At 40.3% G+C, this 20,561-nt stretch overlaps 1 long non-coding RNA gene across 1 annotated transcript in view; it reads right to left on the bottom strand.

Moving 5' to 3' along the window:
* The window catches only part of LOC123001044 (uncharacterized), a 420,245-nt gene extending 410,809 nt beyond the window's left edge, over window positions 1-9,436 (bottom strand). Inside the window, exon 1 of the long non-coding RNA XR_006409555.3 lies at window positions 9,334-9,436. This is a non-coding gene — a long non-coding RNA (uncharacterized LOC123001044). The remainder of the gene's footprint in view (window positions 1-9,333) is intronic.
* Window positions 9,437-20,561: the final 11,125 nt, after the last annotated feature.

Genomic DNA, 20,561 nt, shown 5'->3' with positions numbered 1-20,561 from the left:
ACATATCCCCACAATTTAACAAAAAAGGGAGCAGAGATCATTCTTAACATATCGTTGTATATGCTTTGTATTTTCATTTGAAATATTGTGTGGAGGTCTTTCATGTCAATACGCTTCTACCACATTGTATTTAATGACTGTTTTCCATTGTTATCCCTACATGATAATGTATATAATCAATCTTCTCTTGGGACATTTTGGTTCTTATACAGAATGAGGATATAAATATACTAACAGCTAACTTCTTACACACATTTTTACCATCCTTAAGATAAATTCCTAGAAACAAAGTACAGGTTTATCACGTATTGCCAAATTGCCTTAAGAAGTGTGAATTTTCATTCTTATCAGCAGTGTATTAAAGAGTGTTCTCTTTCCCACAATGCCAGCACTGGGTGTTGGCATTTTATCATCTCTGCCAATTTTAAAGGGGAAATAATAAAATCTCATTGATCTTTTATTTGCTCTTCCTTAATTAGCTCAAGGGCAGAGCATTTTTCATGTCTTTGGTATTTGTATTAGTGCTTTTGTGAAGCATTACATGTCCGTATATGATTTTCTTTCAGGGCTCATTACATAGTAATCATTTGCCAAAATGATGTACTAAATATATTTCTCCCAAATTTTTTCATTTTTTATTTTTTTTTCAATTGCAGAGAACTTAAAATTTTTCTTTCCTTTTTTGGTTTCTGATCATCCATTTGAAAGAATCTCTATCTTAAGGTTATAAAAATAGCTAAGTTTTCTTCTTATATCTCAAAGTACTTTTTAAAAGTTCAATACTTAGTTTATCTAGATTTTCTTGGTGTAAGATGTACTTTATTTCTTATAATTTATTAAATCAACTGTCCGAACAGCATTTATAAAACAATCTATAAATTCATAACTCATTTGTAATTACTTATTGATTTCATTCCAGAACTTGATATATACTTGTGTCCATTTTTAGCATTACTGGTCTATTTCATAGACTTTCCTTCTGATTCCTATGCTACTATTATCTGTTTTAGTCATTACAGCTTTATAAACCATATTAATGTCTGAGGGGGCAATTTTCCCATCATTATTACCAACTGGTTATTTTTTCAAATGCACTTAGTAATTATTCTGTCAGTTCCCCCTCCAAACAAAAATGACATTGTTGTTAGAACTGTGTTAAATCATTAGAACAATTTGGAAAGAATTGATAGCCTTACAATTTGAGTAAATTGTTCCTTCTAGGAAAAAGCAAGGTATGTCCATTTATTCAAGTTTTCTTTTATTTTTCTCAATAATGCATTCATTTTCTTCATATATATTACAATGTGTGCCATTTAATCAATAAAATTATCTTCTCCCTGTTATATTTTACAACTACAATGAAACATGAACAATTGGAATCCAAGTGGTCCTCATTTTGACAGGGGTAAGGCTGATGCACAAAGTCATCCGCTTCATTTGCAACGCAATAGGATAGATCAGAGGCAGCAGCTAGTCCCCATGATACTCTCTCCAGGACACATCCCTAAAGACTTGTCCACAATTCCCCATCGCTACCACCACCACCCTGCTTGCGGCACCAGCAATTTTGCCAACTTTGCCCAAGCCGTTATTTGTATAACGTCCTAACTGACACTCCTGATTTCACACTTCGCCCTTTAATCTACTCTTTGAATTTCAAAATGAACAAATCATACCACTCCAGAGGACTCTTAAATCTCAAAGTCTTACTCTGGCCAACAAGACTCTACAAGATCTTGACCCCATGCACCTTTCCAACCACTCCTCCGACCTGCTCTCCCTTCTCGGCATGCTCCACCACTCTTGCCTTCATTCAGCTCCCCCACCATCCCTCTGCCTCAGAGCTCTTCTTCCAGAGGGCTGTCCTTCTGACCATTCAAAGCTCACCTTAAGTGTCACCTGCTCAACAAGATCCTCCCTGATCGTCCAGTTTAAAGTAGATGCCATGACTCGTATCATATCTTCCTGCTTTTTTTTTCTAATTTTTACACATCATTTTATTTTCAAAACCTGAACACCTGATATTGATATATGCACATGCACACATCAAAGAACTATATCTTCCTCATATTTCTTGCTTTGTAAATAACTTACAATGTTAGTTGAATATTATATTGGAACATTATAATTAAAGTGATGGCAAATAGCATAATTATCTTATATTTTATAAGTTACTCTAAATGTGAATAAATTAATTATATAAGAGCTGCATTATTTGAATCTTATCTGCTTTTAGTCATGTATTGTACAAGATGTGTTCCATCCACAATTTAGCTATTGTGGACAATGCTGCTATGAACATTGGGGTGCATATGGCCCTTCTCTTCACTATTTCTGTATCTTTGGGGTAAATACCCAGTAGTGCAATTGCTGGATCATAGGGTAGCTCAATTTTTAACTTTTTAAGGGACCTCCACACTGTTTTCCAGAGTGGCTGTACCAATTTGCATTCCCACCAACAATGTAGGAGGGATCCCCTTTATCCACATCCTCTCCAACAATTGTTTCCTGCCTTGTCAATTTTTGCCATTCTAACTGGCGTAAGGTGGTATCTCAGTGTGGATTTGAATGAATCATGGAACTTTACATCAAAAACTAGGGATGTACTGTATGGTGACTAACATAATATAATTTAAAAAAAAAAGGAAATGTGGACTGCTGAACTCCATGGACACTGTTAACCTTATGGATAATAAATATTTCTTAGACACATTTAAAAACAAAAAGATGTGTTCCATAACTTATTCCTCAGTATTTGTTATAATATTCCTCAAAAATGCCTATTTTTTATAAAAATTTTTATATTATGTTAGTCACCATACAGTACATCCCTAGTTTTTGATGTAAAGTTCCATGACTCATTACTTGCGTATAACACCCAGTACACCATGCAATACGCACCCTCAATACCCATCACCAGTCTACCCCATTCCCCCCGCCCCCTCCCCTCTGAAGCCCTCAGTTTGTTTCCCAGAGTCCACAGTCTCTCATGGTTCATTCCCCCTTCTGTTTACCCCCCCCTTCCTTCTTCCCTTTCTTTTCCTACCGATCTTCCTACTTCTTATGTTCCATAAATGAGTGAAACCATATAATAATTGTCTTTCTCTGCTTGACTTATTTCACTTAGCATTATCTCCTCCAGTCCCATCCATGTTGCTGCAAATGTTGTGAAATTGTTCTTTTTGACAGATGAGTAATATTTCATTGTATATATGGACATCTTCTTAATCTTCCTGCTTTATTTTTATAAAAACATTGATCATGAAATTTTAATTTACATACTATGTATCATCTCCTCTCAGCCTGTCTCCTCCATCTCCATGTTGAAGGCAAATTCTTAAAACAGTCACAATTTCTATCTTGAACACAACACTACTGGATTGCCAGGGACTAGATAAGTACCTGGTATATAGCAGATGCTCAATAAAAATCTGTGGAATGAATGAATAAATGAACAAACTCACAATTTTCTAGGTCATGGTGAGCAATGCAGCACGCATTTTACAACTAAGCAGACCTGTGCTTGCATCTCAGTCCTAGTCCTTGTTTGAGTTCTTGGGGAAAATACTCAAAGTCTTGGAATACTGCTTTTTTCAATCTTAAAGTGGGATGATTAGAAACTGCATCATAGAATTTGAGAATTTAATAAGAAACCACTAGTATAAACACTAGCATATTCCTAGCACATAACAGGTACTCGAGATAGGTTTGTTCTTTGCCCATTCTTGAACTACTTTCACTCACCAACTAGCATGTTAACCTATGTTAACTTGAGAAACTAAGAAATTTAGTGTCCAGAGAGTCTGAATATTAGGTTAAATCAGACTTTCAAAATAGGTACAAAACAGGAAGCGCTGACATCTGAGACAGGTCTTTGTTGCAGTTTGCTTTCTGAAATTCAGAAGGAATAGACAAGACATTTCAGTAAATTATTCCCTACCCTAAACTGCAACATAGAGTCAAAGACAAGGACAGTCAAACAAATCAACAACAAACTTCATTTTGCTACAAATCAACACAATTAGGGTCTTTAATCTTAATGCCACATTAGGGGAAAATACTCATTGCTCAGATGTCATATAGCACATTGGAACTATAAAAGGGGGCATTAAACATACTCCCCAGAGGAGGATCCAAAATTCAAATAAATCGATGATTATGGTTTCCTAGAGCAATTTCGCTGAGCTTCCATGAGCCACTAACATCAGGGGAGTACATAAATTATATAAAGCTATAAAGGCTGACACAGTAAAAGTGGTTCCTTCTGAAAAAGGAAATGAATTCTTTGACCTTGACTATCAAAACACCACCACTGATTTTTTTTTTTTTTTTTTTTGCACTTTCCTCTGGAGTTTACACTTGAGAAGCCGTTCATTTTGTTTCCTCTTTTGTTTATATTTTTGGGGTTTAAGCCCATGCATACAAGTTTCTTAAATCTTAGGAAGGGTAGGTTTCTCATCAAGAAGGCCAACAATCCCTTCCAATCGTGAGCAGCCCTTCTTAAAATCAGGAATCACTCCATTTGAAATACTACCTGGAAAGTAGTAGGCACAAAATTACAGGTCATATCCTATAATGAAGAAGTTAAGTGAGCCTTTTTTTTTTTTTAAACAAACATGCAGCATATACTTTCCCAAGAAGTACTAGAAGAAAACCAGCCAGCACCAAGAAGGAGGAGTACCAGCCAAGCCTAGCAATTGAGAGTGCGGATTCTAGAACATACTGCCGAGTTTGAATCCCTGTTCTACAAATTACTGCTGTGTGAACCTGGGCAAGTTACTTTTCCCTTCTGTGCCTCAGTCTTCCTGTCTATAAAATGAGAAAGATTATAATAGTAACTACCTTATACAGTTTTAATGAGTTAGGATTTGCAGGGAACTCAGTAAAGTTTATTAAAGGCTTTCTATAACCCAGCTACAACTCAAGGGAGAATTTTAATGTTTGTGTTTTATGAACCTGTGTTCTCAGTGAGACAAGAAGGGATGAGCCCCTCCCACAGCCTTAGTGGAGTGATGAACAGGGACTCTCTTCACCTTGTCCCACCTTGTTACTCCTTTGTCCCACAAGGTAGAAGAGGTAAACATGAGTCGTCCACTCACTTTTATCAGTGAAAAGATGACACCAGTGAAATGAATAAAAAATCCAATACCACTCATCTTAAAAATCAAAGGAAGATACATTAATTGAACCCTGGATGTTGGGTTTCCAGGTCTTCCTATCACTTCCTACAGGTAAAAAAAAAACCTGTGACCTATTCCCAGGGCGAAGATGCTGAAGGTAAGTATCCACTGCCTGGGCGAGTATAGAATATCAAAATTTCCTCCTTCAGAGGGCCCCCACAGAGTCAAAAGAAGTAAAATAAGACAACACCATTCTAATGCTCCCAAAAATATAAAGCTGTGGCATGAAAAAGAACCCTTAAACTCTTCAGAGGGCCAATCTGATTGTGCCCCATACCTCACTACTCACTACCATGCTGTCTCACCTTTGCCCCTTGAGTACTAGATGATTTCTTTGAAATCTGAAAATAACTTGCAGTACATGCCATGAGAGCAGCTCATCTGCTGAGAAAAAATTTAAATGAAATTTTTTTTGCTTTGGGAGTTTTTTTTCAACCATGAGATGGGAGTGATTTTAAAACTAAGGTTTGTAGGGGGAAGAAGAACCTAATCTGGATGCTAACCAAAGAGGGCTGTTCACAGGCATTGGGCAGCCAGATAAGCTAGGGGTCTCCCCAAGAACCAGCGCAGACTCTCCCTAACTAGAGGACAATTCAAGAAAGTGAGAACAAAGACAGCAAGAGCCCATTCATCACAACTGTAATAATGAATAGCCATAATGACAACAGAAGGAGAAAGCAGAGAAAATAAAATGTTTCAAGATGGAAAGGTGGTTAGGAAAACTGCATACTGATCATTTTTCTTCAGGAAACACCACTGAGAAAAATTAAGTCTTTATCCTCTGATGGCTTCCTGTAGCTAAGCCACAGAAATCTAATTGACAGACTCAGGTCCACAGAAATCTGCCGTCTGCTCTGGCTTCAGAATCGTATTAAGCCTTTGACTTGGTTACTGTAAGAAACAAAGAATTATTGCTACAGCACCATTAGAAAGACTGTACATCCAAATGATGCTTTTCTAATCTTTGTTTACTAGTCTTTCCCCGTTACCTCCAGCAAAGAGATGACACAGATACCTCAGGGGACACACACTGTATTGTTTGGTTCTGGGTTTTTTCCAAATGCATTTTCTATTTCCATTGTACAAAAGAAACAGAATTGAGTGCCTGTATAACAGACAAGAGGACAATTACTTTTGGGATAGCACTGTAATATTACTGATAATACAATACACCTTTTCATATCTTTGGGGTTAGGAAGAATGTTGCAACCACATAGCTTCTCACAATTATGTGCTTGCATGCCTGTTATATTTGCCCATTGCACATTCGGAGACAGTGCAAGTGTATTGTTCCATTTGCTCACAAAGTTTAGCTCTAACAGTATCTGCACAGAACATACCCCAGCTGAGAAATGGGTCTTCAGGTAGTTTTATACTTTTTCATTTTCTAGCTAGTGGCAGGTTGTGAACAATTTGACAAAGTCAGTAGGCTTTCAGAGAAGGAAGAGACAGCTAAACTGGAATCTCAAAACTCCCTCTGTTCTCTGTTAGAGTAACTTCATTCAGTGTTGCCTTAAACCTCCAACGCTTGTTCATAAGGAAAATTCCCATGACAAACATCACCTCGTCTGGTGGTCTTCACTAGCTCTCTCAAAACAGAAAGAACAGCCCTCACCTTCTCCTGCCCAAGCAACTCCCTTTGCACAAAGCAGCATCACTTCCAATTTCAATGACCTCCCTGCAACTCTGCCTCCCCGGTTTGGTTTTTGCAAACCTAGCACCAAGCCCCCCCCACCGCCGCCCCCCGCCGCCCTCACCTCCCGTGCTTGGCTCTCAGGAAAAATTCCTGAATAAATGAGTGGATGAATGAATTAATCAACCAAGGATTACAGTTAAATGGTCAGGAAGGCTTCGGAACATGAGATGTTGACACCTGCTAGAATTAGTTGACACCAATTCTCTCATTAGGTACGCAGTTGATGCTACAATCACAAAAACAGGACTCCCAAGAGAACATGGTAATTTTTGATTAACCAAAGTATCCAGTATTGGCTGTATTAGCTTCATCATTTATGGCATGCAGTTTACATGGCCTGTGGGGGTAAAATTTAGTAGCCACTATATCAAGGAAATAAGAATGATGCTATTTCTGATGATAATGGACAACCAGTAAGGGGCAATACAGGTTAATTTACCATAAAGAGTAGCAGTAAAAGTAGGTTTTCTTTTTGGTGATGGCCTTGTTCTGGGGTTGGGCAGTTGGTTCACAAGTGTTCTTTATTCTATTAAAAATACTGAACTACACATGTCTTGAATCAAAGATTATGATCAATGATCAATAAAATCCTGTGCTAAAATAAAATAAAAAATAAAAAATAAAGAGAGCAAACTTCCTACAATGTATAATTCTCAACCTGTTATTATAATTATCTATCTTCGGATAGCACTTCAACCTAAACAGCACTCGGTGTTCTATTTCATGCAATGAATTAGATTTTCGTCTAAAGTTTAATGAAGTCCTTTGTTAATATGGAAAGTGGTAGACAGTGCTCAATACCCATAAGTGAGCTGAACAGATGATATAAGACTTTAATCATAAGCAGATGTTCTGTCTTAGGGGACACTATAGACTCATGGCCTATTTGTATCTACACAATAAACTATGTTAAAAATAAATTAATAAATAAAAATAGCAGGGTTCTATGATATTCAGACACAAAGCTTAAAAGGACTTGTGAAAATCAATTCAATCCTTATTTCCCTTCATGCATGAGCAATGCCCTTAGTTGTCATAAAAACGAATCCTGGTTAAAGTTCAATTCAGGACAGAATTGAATTAACCAATGTTCCAATAACAATAACAACAATAAAAAGAATAAAAACTGAGTGGTGACTTTACACTTGCATAAGGCTTTACTATTTCCACGACATTAGACCTGATGTTCGCTTCCAATGCTAGGATCATTCAGCATGCAGTCAGTAGAGCAGAGCACCCCGTAGGAGGTGGATAAATATTCACTAGTGACAGTGATGGTGTTGACAAAGCCATCCACAGTGCTGTGCATGATTCACTCAGCACTCTGTATGATATCTGACCAGAAATACTTCATTTTATGGCCTGCTGAACACTTACCTTCAGAGAACAACACAATGAACAGGAATGAAGCTATAATTTAAGTAGAGGGAGCATTCCACCCTGTGAGGCTATAATGCCTAAGAAGAGTCAATTAGCTCCAGGTTCAGAGCCAACCTTGAACACAAGAGGATTTTTAATCATGAAGAAACTGCCATTTTGCTATGTTATTCTAGTGACCTCTGGGTCACTTAAAATGTGGGTTAAGACTATCATTCCTGTCAGGGCGCCTGGGTGGCACAGCGGTTAAGCGTCTGCCTTCGGCTCAGGGCGTGATCCTGGAGTTCTGGGATCGAGCCCCATGTCAAGCTCTTCCGCTATGAGCCTGCTTCTTCCTCTCCCACTCCCCCTGCTTGTGTTCCCTCTCTTGCTGGCTGTCTCCCTCTCTGTCGAATAAATAAATAAAATCTTTAAAAAAAAAAAAAAGACTATCATTCCTGTTGCCTTTACAACAACTGCTCTAAAGGTGAGTCTCATGGACTGCCATCTGTCATGAATGGCCTTAGAAGAACTGCAGTATCACAGAATACGGGTTAAGGAAAGGGCGTTACTGAGGAAAGTGGAGGCTTGCACAACTAGGCTCAGCAAGAGTAGAGGAGAGGAAGTGGGAACACCCTTTGCCCTCTGAAGAGTGGCCAGGGCACCCTGCTAGACACGCAGTGTGGCTTATGGTCCAGTAAAGGAACCCAAGGCCCTTTCCTCTGTACCTCTGTTAAGGACTTGCAGGAAAAAGTGGCCTTGTTATAGGAAATGCAGACAGATTCCTGTTACTAGGTGGGCTGTGTTTAGATGCTAACTGTTACTGTAATTTTCCAGGATAGCCAGCCACCCAGCATCCAGAGATCTTGAGGCCCATGTAGGATTGCAGGCCTCTGTGCTGTGAGAAAAGCCACCCATCATGCAAGAAGCTGAACTTGGGCACAATGTCTCCCCCTGGCAGAGGGAAGTCCCTAGGACCAGCTGAATCACTGTCAGGCAACCCCAAGAAGGCACCTATGGTAGTTTGCAGATACCTATTACTTGCATCACAGTATGACCCATGAAAGTCTGCAAAAGACTGTGAAATAAAATTATGCTAACCTGAATCTTCTGCTTCCCTGTGTCTTGACTCGCCTGTATTAGAGGCCCCTTGGTCAGCGGGGAGTCTGCTTCTCCCTCTCTCTCTGCCTGCCGCTCCCCCTGCTTGTGCTCTGTCAAATAAATAAATAAAACCTTAAAAAAAAAAGAAAAGAAAAAGAAAGAATGATCCTGTTATAGCTAATGCCAAATAAGCATTCTGTGTCTTCCCTGTAAGGCGATGGCATCCCTACCCAGGTTCCTTTCTTTTCTTAGAAATACTTCTCTACAAAGCAATTCTAAATCCTTGGCTTCCTTTTATTTTGTAATCCTATTATACTAGGACCAATGAAAGGAAAAAATAAAGCTAAGGTATAGATCACATTTGTCTCCTGACCTGCCCACTGCCTCTCCCTCACCAGGTACCAGATCCTCAGATTGCCCAACTGGGACTCAGCCTCAGGGTGCTAAGCTCCTGACATGACGCCCTTTTGCCAACAAAATGTACCTGCTTCCGGCCCCATTCTATAACAATAAATGGTGTGATTCGATACACAGATAAATCAATCCTCTTAAGCTTTTTCATGATCTAGTGTGCAGTGCAATGAGTGATTAAGGAGCGATGAAAATTCTGGGCGCTCAGAGAGGACACGTTTGTCAGGGAAGGCTTCCGTGTTCCTTACTTTCTGCCTGTGGTCCTTTTCACACCTGACTTCAGCTTGGCTTGCTGCCAGCCAAGAGGCTAGACTGTAACAGCTAATGAGCCCTCATGTAACATTCTTGAAGTCCTTTGGTTAAGTTCGTACTACTTTTTGGTCTGATCTGTATATTCCAGCTCCTCCGTTTTCTACTGTATTATTATTTATTGGACATGCTATTGCTGCAGACCACTAATTTTCTTCACAGAATGAGGTTCTATGTAAATAAATTAGTAATAAATACACACTTTAGGTATTGCTTCCTAATAGTTTTTGGTGTGCATGAATCTCAAAAATGGAGCTCCAGTCTCAAGTTCTTATTTGATTAGCTATTAAATACTTGGTTTGCTATTAACAATGCCAAAACAATGTAATGAACGTGGAACCCAAAATTCCCAGTTTGATTCCTGATCCTGCATTTGGTTTTTTCCCCTAAGTCTCCTCTTTCCTCTTTTGTTTCTCCATAACCAGGGAGAAGTGGGGTGTCATAAGAAAAGAAATGCAAAAGGTGAGCACCACAGGAAATCACCAAAGACTCTGCTATATTCTTGGTAACCCTTCATGGTCAAGGAAAAAGTTATGTTCAGAGAAAAGGAAATATCATGCTGAAATAATTTATTAACTGATTAAGTACCGAGATAAGTATGACTCAAGTCTCATTAACAAACCAACTTCTAGCCAACCGTTCCAACCTCTTTTATGAGACCTTTTAATATTCCTTACGGTAAGTTTCCTAAGGTCTGAAACAGACTGCTTAAATGTGAGCCCAAATCAACAAAATTCTCCCAAGTATTTCCCAAGCCCCCCGGGGGAGGGCCTGCCAGCTGGACGTGGGCACGACACAGGAAGGGCAGTGTGTACTACCCGATGTGCACTGAGGAACATCTGCAGCCTTGGCGAACCAAGCAGGTACCTGTCTGGGTTTCCTGTGGTCTCCAGGAGCTGGGAACTAGACGAAGTCAACCATGTTTCAGCTGCAGCAAAAGAAATAAATAGCAACGGTACAATTCCAACAACAAGCAGGTGGCACTTCTCTGACATCAAAAAGGTTATCCAGAAAACACAGTTATTAGGCCAGAAGACAGATAACACACCTTTCTCACGGGCAAAGAAGACTTGAAACTGTCAGTTCATCCAGGTCTTTTGATCCCCTTCTCTACAGTGGGCATAAGAGACCCCCTTCGTAGTATATATGCATGCACATATGAGCAAAGAAATGGCCAAATAAATGACACTCCTGTCACTGTTTCAGAACCACTAGAGGACACAATTAGAAACTGTAGCATAAACCCCAGGTCTTCTGCTTGTCAAAATGCTTCTCAGTTGCTTTTACTTCTATATTAATCAGTGAGGCTGATTCAAGATTTGTCATCACAGAATGAGATTCTTTCCTTTGTTTTTTTTTTAATACCAAATTAAGAATTCAAATCCTTTGTGATGCCCCTCTCTGAGATCTATAATGATTTTTTTTTCTTCTCAAATACTATATCACATTCAATTCTGACAGCTATAGGATACAGGGGATCTTTTCTCATTAAAAAAAAAAAAATCATCAGGGGCGCCTGGGTGGCACAGCGGTTAAGCGTCTGCCTTCGGCTCAGGGCGTGATCCCGGCGTTATGGGATCAAGCGCCACATCAGACTCCTCCGCTATGAGCCTGCTTCTTCCTCTCCCACTCCCCCTGCTTGTGTTCCCTCTCTCGCTGGCTGTCTCTATCTCTGTCAAATAAATAAAAAAAATCTTTAAAAAAAAATCATCAAAATACCTGAATATTTTAAGTATGACTATGTGAACTGTTCTAAATAAACCACTTAGATTCCCGATGTGCTATGGGACTTGACACCAAAATCGAATATTCCACATATACAAAAGTACCATATGTATTAGAAATAGCCCACCTGCTCCAAAATAAGCTCAGGTAGATGGCCACAGCCTGCCGCCCCCATCACTCTCCCTTCACACACACCAGCACTCCCACTCCATACAAAGTATTTTCCTCCACACAACATCCCAGATGGACACACAGGTATCTCTGCAAAATACAGGCTAAAAAGTACTACCCTAGATATAATTCAGTTACAAAGTCTAATTGTAGATATATAATTCTTTCAGATACTTCAAAACAATAAGAACAATTGTTTATATTGCTGTAGGCTCAGATTCTGCCAGCATGCTGAGTAGCACTGTCCTTAGAGTCACATACTCTCCTTAACATAATTTTTCCCTAAGCAGGAACCAGTTGATTTCTCGATCACAAATTGTATTTCCAGCTGAGTCAATGCCTCTGTAGCATGAATTAGCTGGGAGCTATCATAGCTACAGTTTTCATATCAACTTATACTGCTTTCCCCAGTTATGGTAAAAATCTGGTTTTCGGGGCGCCTGGGTGGCACAGTCATTAAGCGTCTGCCTTCGGCTCAGGGCGTGGTCCCGGAGTCCTGGGATCGAGCCCCAGATCAGGCTCCTCCGCTGGGAGCCTGCTTCTTCCTCTCCCACTCCCCCTGCTTGTATTCCCCCTCTTGCTGGCTGTCTCTGTCAAATAAATAAATAAAATCTTTAGAAAAAAAAAAAATTCTGGTTTTCGCAGGCCTCCTGCTTTGTGGATAGTGGGAAATGTTACAGTTATGCTTAGACAGAAGTTGGTGAAAATCGTATGAGAAGTAGAAAAATATATGTATGTATGTATATAAATACATGTGTTTATTACTGTATCTATAGCCCTCATCTGGTTGTAGGGGAAGCAGGTTTCTTTTTCTTTCAAAGAGATTCACATTACGTTACCAGGCTTTATCTAAATACAAATTGTAAGACAACACAGACCTTTTCATTTCCTTGCATTTCCTCCCTTGAATAATTTCTGAGCTCAACTCCTGATCTGCCACTCAGTGGCTCTGTGACAGCTGACAGGTTACTTAACTTCTCAGAACCCCTCTTGAGAATGGAGACATTAACATCATCTGATTCAGAGAGTTGCTATGGGGACGAAATAAGGGAACATTCATGTAAAGTTCTGGGTGCTTCTACTCACTTGTGTTAGATAACTTTCCACTCCTGCGGTTCTTCAGAAGTAGGATTATTTGGACCATTATATGAACACCCTCCCTCCAAAGCACAAGTTTGAAAAAAAATCAGCTTTTCATCTCTCTGTCCCTCAGTAAAGGATACTCTAGACACACACAGAATGCACAAACATGAAAATGTTCACTTTTCATAACAGTGGTAGTGGCATCAAGGAAGTCACATAAAAGACATTATGTTTCAAAGTAAGGAGTTATTTTCCAATTTTTAACTTACCAACTTCCCACACACCAAGTTCCCACAGCAGTCAAGAACATCTGAGACTCTGCTAGCCTCCAGTTTCCCCTAATGGGGCACTAACTGTTTTCAAATAAATGCCCCCAGTGTGCAAGCTCTCTATGTAGAATGCAAGTAGATTAAGTAATGGTAAACTTAACCCATCATTCTGATGTCTACAATGTCATGCTTCAGAAGATTCCAGGAGGAATCTGGTTGGAACTAAACATATTTAAATCCAATAAAAATATTTAATATTTGAATTACAAGAGTATCCATCATTGAACACCTCCCTCAAAAAACAAACACAATTCTATCAATACTCCCCATAACATTTACTTTTCCTGAAATAATTACATCTTTAATACATATGCACACACAAATAATCATCACACACGCGCACTCCACTCCTGCAATACAAAGTATTTTCTTGTGAAAGGCTCTTTAATTTTGTGTTTTCCTTCTTTATTTGCAACCTGTTTTTAGGACTGTAAAATGAGGTGTTTTAAGAGCGCCACCTTGTGGTAATAAGCCATTTCAAATTCATTTACCCACTGTCTCTTCCCCCCCCCTTTTCTGTTTTGTGAGTGGTTTTATTCATTTGTATTCATTAATCATTCGTCAGCGCTAGTGTTACTGAAGAAGATAGGATTTCATCAAAACAAAGTAGGCCATTAAAAATAGTAACAAAAAAGCAATAATGTGAGCAGAACAGAAGAATCTGTACACTTAAGAATATGCCACTCTTCGGGGCAAGAAACGTAGCTACAAATCAAGACATTTATGAAGAAGAAGGGAGAGAGAGAGAGGAATCCCAAATAGGCTTTAAAGGGAAAGCTAACCTGATTTAAAGCATTTCGTCTACTTTTCTCCTTATATCCACCACATTTTCTGCCCAGTGCCAGTCTGAGAGCCAAGCAGCTTAGAACAGCAAGCAAAGCTTCCCAGCCACAAACAATGGAATATTAAAGCCATTGATATTCTTCTCACAGCAGCGGGAGCCAAAGCCAGGTGCTAAAGGAATCAGTAGTTTATGAAGAAATAATCAAATATTCCTGCCTTCCTTCCTTCCTTCCTCCTCATTTCTGCTTCCTCTCACATAACTACCAGCATCCCTTTTCCCAAGGGCCAGAGTGTTACTTGGGGAAAATAATAATAATGTATGATTTTTTTTTCACAAAAAAACACTTCAGCACTAAAAATTCAGACCTTCATTAAAGAGCTTTCATTCCCAGTAGGAGGTGTGGCCAGGTGGCCAGCTAGTCATAATACATGTACTTTTTTAGTGCTGGATCATTAAATCCATTGAAAACTTCATCCAGCCTCTGAAAGCCCTTGACTCTTTCAACCCTGAAACAGATCGTGATGTGGATCCACCTGATGAAAAGAAATAGAGAGAAGACTTGAGAATGACCACCGGAGAATACCCATTCATGAGTCTAAGGGCACCCAGGCTGCAGAAGGAGCTTCCCTGAGCAGAGAGGCTCAAGGAGAAGGTGACCTTCTAATTTAAATGTAAAAGTCAGATATAGGCACACATGCACACACACAGGCCACCCATGAACACATGTGACTACTCACACACAGGGACAATCATCCTGTCCATTGGCATAATAGGGTTCAATCCCAGTTCCCTGCACTGACCTTCTAAGGAAAGACATTTGTCTTCTAGGGACTCAGAACTGGGACCAGATCCCAGGGATGGAAGCACGGGATAGGGGACTTAAATGTCAAGTTGTCAAGTTTGTGGAAGATAAAACTGAGAGAAGATAAATTTTGTCTACTGGAGATTTTGGTTAACAAAAAGAAAGAAATCTTAGCGGGAGCCTAGGTGGCTCAGTTGGTTAAGCATCTGCCTTCGGCTCAGGTCATGATCCCAGGGTCCTGGGATTGAGCCCTGCATCGGACTCCCTGCTCAGTGGGGAGTCTGCTTCTCCCTCTAACCCTCTCCCCTCTTATGTTCTCTCTCACTCTCTAACAAATAAATAACATCTTTTTAAAAAATTTAAAAAAATAAAAAGAAAGAAATCTTAGCATCAGCAGACGCTAAGCTAGGGTGAAATACTAGGAGGAATTACGGACCTGACTGTGAGGAGGGAGAGAAGACTAGGGCAGCCAAAGGAAGCTCTGAGTGGGCCATTGTAATCACCAAACCCAATGTATTATTCCGTGAGTGCAGAGCCCTGGAGGCCTGCCAAAATCAGACATGCATCCTAGCTGACCTTTCCAGGTCTCAGTGACTCCCAACCAGACTGAAGACTGTGACTGAGGAATGAATTCCTTTTCCTTCCTGGTGACCCCACATTACTTTCCAGTAAGTTCTCCCACAATACAATTGTTCCTTTATCTGTACAGGAAGGGTATTTGTGATTCCTTCTGGAAACCGGAGCACTGTGGGTGCCAGGCTCACTGTCTTGGCTGCTGGCTCAGAGTCAGACCATACACAGACCTGGAAGGAAGCCCAATCATGTGTGGGCTGTGATGCAACAGCCCAGCTCACCACCAGGCTGGGTGGTGGTTTTAACTCTCTATGACCCAGTAGCCTTTTAGTGACCAAAAAGTAGAAGTCACTGTAACTCCAATGGTATAAAACAGGGGTCAGCAAATTATAGCCCCCCCAGGCCAAATGAGATCTCCCGCTGTCTTTATAAATAAAGATTTATTGGAACACAGCCATGCTCATTCATTTCAGTATTCTCTATGGCTGCTTCCACACAAAAATGGCAGAACTGAACAGCTGCAACAACCACCACTGGCCGGCAAAGCCTACATTACACTATTAGGCCTTTATGGGGAAACTTTGCCAACCTCTGCTTTAAAAGAAAGATCCTCAAAAGAAGGCAGTGTGGTATACCACAGAGACCAGGAGAAGGGGACTCCAAAGGCTAGATTATAGTCCTAGCTCTGTTCAAACTACCTGAGTCTCCAGCTCTGAGTAACTCTGAATGCCTCTGCTAAGCTGCAAAAGATACAACAATTCTGTAATTTATCCATTTGGTAATGTGCAGGATTTCAGATGCCAATTTTACTGTACATTTTCCAAAAAATGTTATTTTTCTATTTGTAATCCAAGGACTGTGATATTTAAAATCATTATGTTGGAATCCATACCTTGTGCTTAAAAAGGAAATATAATCACACAGAGGCACACACATAAACACACACCAGAGCAAGCCATCCAGTCCATGGATATAAGAACAGGGTTTCACATCCAAGCTCCTTACACTGACCTTCTATGGGAAAGGCATGTGTCTTTCAGGGCCTCACCACTTGCTCAGAGAAAGCTTCTGTGTCTAGGGCCTCACCATCTGTAAAGCTGTGATCAAAACATCACTATCAGTTACCACCTAAGGCACAGCTGTAGAATTACGGAGAAGTGTTTTTACAAAACTGAACAACTGTCTGAGTCTGTCTCCTGACTAAAGGAATAAGAATCCCTAATTCACAAAATATTTCATACTTTATAGCACATTTATATAAAATTCAGTTGATGCTATCCTATTTATTTGTATTCCATACCATCTGGCTACTTTATGAAACTTGCAAATAGTTTCCAAACATCTCTCAAGCTAAGAGAAACATAACATAGTGAAGCTGGTTTTAAATCAGGGCTCTGACTTAGTCTGGGCTTTCTTCAAAAGCAGAGCCTAAGACCATTTATTTTGGGAACTGATTCCAAGGTACAGGAGTAAAGGACTAGGCAGACTGAAACAGGGAGGGGAGGGGAAGCCAATCCAAGGACCCTTTATTGAAATAGTCACTGCAATGGGCAATTTGTGGCTCCACCCTCCTGGGATGCTTTGAATTGCCTTATAGCATGAGCCTCTGATGTCTTCCCGTGGAATATGGGAACTTGGCGGTATTCATCCAGTAATTACTACCATTGCCACATAGGGTTTAGTTCACTCCCATTTCCAGTGTGAGCACGGGGCAGAACGAGTGGCCTGGCCTCTGTAAGCAGAAGCATCAGAGAAGTCCCAGTCAGGAAGCAAGAGTTATGTGGTGCAGGTGAGGCAAGGAGCTAATGGGTCACAAGTGCACACAGTTGTCATAGCAACAGCTGGAGTCAAAAGGTAGGCTGGGATACCTAGGTGGCGAAGTTGGTTAAGCATCAGACTCTTGGTTTCAGCTCAGGTCATGATCTCAGGGTCATGAAATCAAAACCCACGTCAGACTTCACACTCAGTGTGAAGTCTGCTGAAGACTCTCCTTCTCCCTCTACCCCTCCCCACCCTGCACTCACACACTCTCTCTCAAAAAAAAAAAAAAAAAAAAAAGGAGGCTAAGGGGAGAGAGGCAAGATGGTGGAAGAGCAGGGGACCTCATTTCATCCCTTGAATTCAGCTAGATATCTATCAAATCATTCTGAACACCTGTGAATTCAACCCAAGATATAAGAAAAGAATTGCTGGAATTCTACAAATAGAGAAGCGACCACTTTTTGTAAGGTAGGAGGTGTGCAGAAGTTTATCTGATGGGGTGTATCAGAAGATAAACAGCAGGGGGAGGGAGCCTCTGGAAGTCAGCTACCAGAAAGTGACAGAGCCCCAGAACTTTTAAAAGTCTGCTCCAGGGGTGCCTGGGTGGCACAGCGGTTAAGCGTCTGCCTTCGGCTCAGGGCGTGATCCCGGCGTTATGGGACCGAGCCCACATCAGGCTCCTCCGCTATGAACCTGCTTCTTCCTCTCCCGCTCCCCCTGCTTGTGTTCCCTCTCTCACTAGCTGTCTCTCTGTCAAATAAATAAATAAAATCTTTAAAAAAAAAAAAAAAAAAGAAGTCTGCTCCAGTGAGAAATGTCCCTGCCTCAAAGGTGCTCAGGTGGTAAAGTAGGGCAGAATCCTAGGTGGAACATTGTGGTCTCACGATCCCTGGGGTCACAAAAAGAACGGGGGATGCCTGAGCCAGCAGAGTTCCCAAGCATCAGAGCAGGGAAGCCAGTTATAAATAGAAAGTCCAAGAGTGGGCTTTCAGCTTGGTGTTGCCAGAAACCTCAAACCACGGCATGACTGGGCAACCACTCTCCCTGTAGGGACCCTTCAAAGGGCAGAAACGTGGCGACCTTCCTCCCTCCCCCAGGAGGGAGCAATTATATGCCAACAAATTAAGCAATGTGGAAGAAATGGATGTATTCCTAGAGACTTATAAACTATCAAATTGAAACAGGAAGAAACAGAAAACCTGAACAGACACATAACCAGCAAGGAAACTGAAGCAACAATCAAAAATCTCCCAACAAATAAGAGTCAGGGCTGGATAGCTTCCCATGGAAATTCCACCAAACATTTAAAGAAGTGCTAATACCTATTCTTCTGAAGCTGTTTCAAAAAATAGAAATGGAAGGAAAACTTCCAAACTCATTCTATGAGGCCAACATTATCTTGATCCCAAAACTAGACAAAGATCCCACCAAAAAGGAGAATTACAGACCAATATCCTTGATGAACATGAATGCCAAAACTCTCACCAAGATACTAGCCAACAGGATCCAATGGTACATTAAAAGGATTATTCACCACAGCCAGGTGGGATTTATTCCTGGGCTACAAGGTTGGTTCAACATCCACAAATCAATCAACATCATACATCACATTAACAAAAGAAAGGACAAGAACCATAGTATCCTTTCAATTGATGCAGAAAAAGCATTTGACAAAGTAGAGCATCCTTTCTTGATTCAAACTCTCCACAGTGTAGGGATAGAGGGGCCATACCTCAATATCATAAAAGCCATATATGAAAAGCCCACAGTGAATATCATTTTCAATGGGGAAAAACTGAGAGCTTTTCCTCCAAGATCGGGAACACAACAGGGATGCCCACTCTCACCACGATTGTTCAATACAGTTATAGAAGTCCTACCCTCAGCAATCAGACAACAAAAAGAAATAAATGGCATTCAAACTGGCAAAGAAGAAGTCTAACTCTCACTCTTTGCAGATGACATGATACTCTCTGTGGAAAACCCAAAAGACTCCACCCCAAAATTGTTAGAACTCATACAGGAATTCAGCAAAGTGGCAGGATATCAAATCAATGCACAGAAATCAGTTGCATTCCTATACACTAACAATGAGACAAAAGAAAGAGAAATATTAAGGAATTTATCCCATTTACAATTGCACCCAAAACCATAAGACACCTAGGAATACACCTAACCAAAGAGGAAAAGGATTTGTACTCGGAAAACTATAGAACACTCATGAAAGAAATTGAGGAAGACACAAAGAAATGGAAAACATTCCATGCTCGTGGACTGGAAGAACCGATATTGTTAAAATGTCCATGCTACCTAGAGCAATCTACACATTCAATGCAATCCCTACCAAAATACCATCAACTTGTTTCACAGAGCTGGAACAAATAATTCTAAAATGTGTATGGAACCAGAAAAGACCCCAAATAACCAAAGGAATGTTGAAAAAGAAAACCGAAGCTGGCAGCATCACAATTCCAGACTTCAAGATCTATTACAAAGCTGTAATCATCAGACAGTATGGTACTGGCATAAATACAGACACATACACCAATGGAACAGAATAGAGAAACCAGAAATGGACCCTCAACTCTATGGTCAACTAATCTTCGACAAAGCAGGAAAGAATATCCAATAGAAAAAAGACAGTCTCTTCAACAAGTGGTGTTGGGAAAATTGGACAACCACACACAGAAGAATGAAACTGGACCATTTCCTTACACCATTCATGAAAATAGATTCAAAATGGATGAAAGACCTCAACGAGACAGGAATCCATCCAAATACTAGAGAAGGCACAGGAAGTAACCGCTGTGACCTCCGCCTCAGCAACTTCTTGCTAGACACGTCTTCAAAGGCAAGGGGAACAAAAGCAAAAATGAACTACTGGGACTTCATCAAGATAAAAGCTTTTGCAAAGCAAAGGAAACAGTCAACAAAACTAAAAGGCAAACTATGGAATGGGGGAAGATATTTGCAAATGTCTTATCAGATAAAGGGCTAGTATCCAAAATCTATAAAGAACTTATCAAGCTCAACACCCAAAAAACAAATAATCCAGTAAAGAAATGGGCAGAAGACATGAACAGACATTTCTCCGAAGAAGACATACAAATGGCCAAGAGACACATGAAAAAATGGTAAACATCGCTCAGCATCAGGGAAATACAAATCAAAACCACAATGAGATACCACTTCATAACAGTCAGAATGGCTAAAACTAATAAGTGAGGAAACAACAGATGCTAGTGAGGATGTGGAGAAAAGGGAACCCTCTTACACAGTT

Source organism: Ursus arctos, unplaced genomic scaffold (assembly GCF_023065955.2).
Source record: "Ursus arctos isolate Adak ecotype North America unplaced genomic scaffold, UrsArc2.0 scaffold_5, whole genome shotgun sequence".
NCBI classification, from domain to species: Eukaryota; Metazoa; Chordata; class Mammalia; order Carnivora; family Ursidae; genus Ursus; species Ursus arctos.
This window is presented reverse-complemented; position numbering and strand designations above follow the sequence as displayed.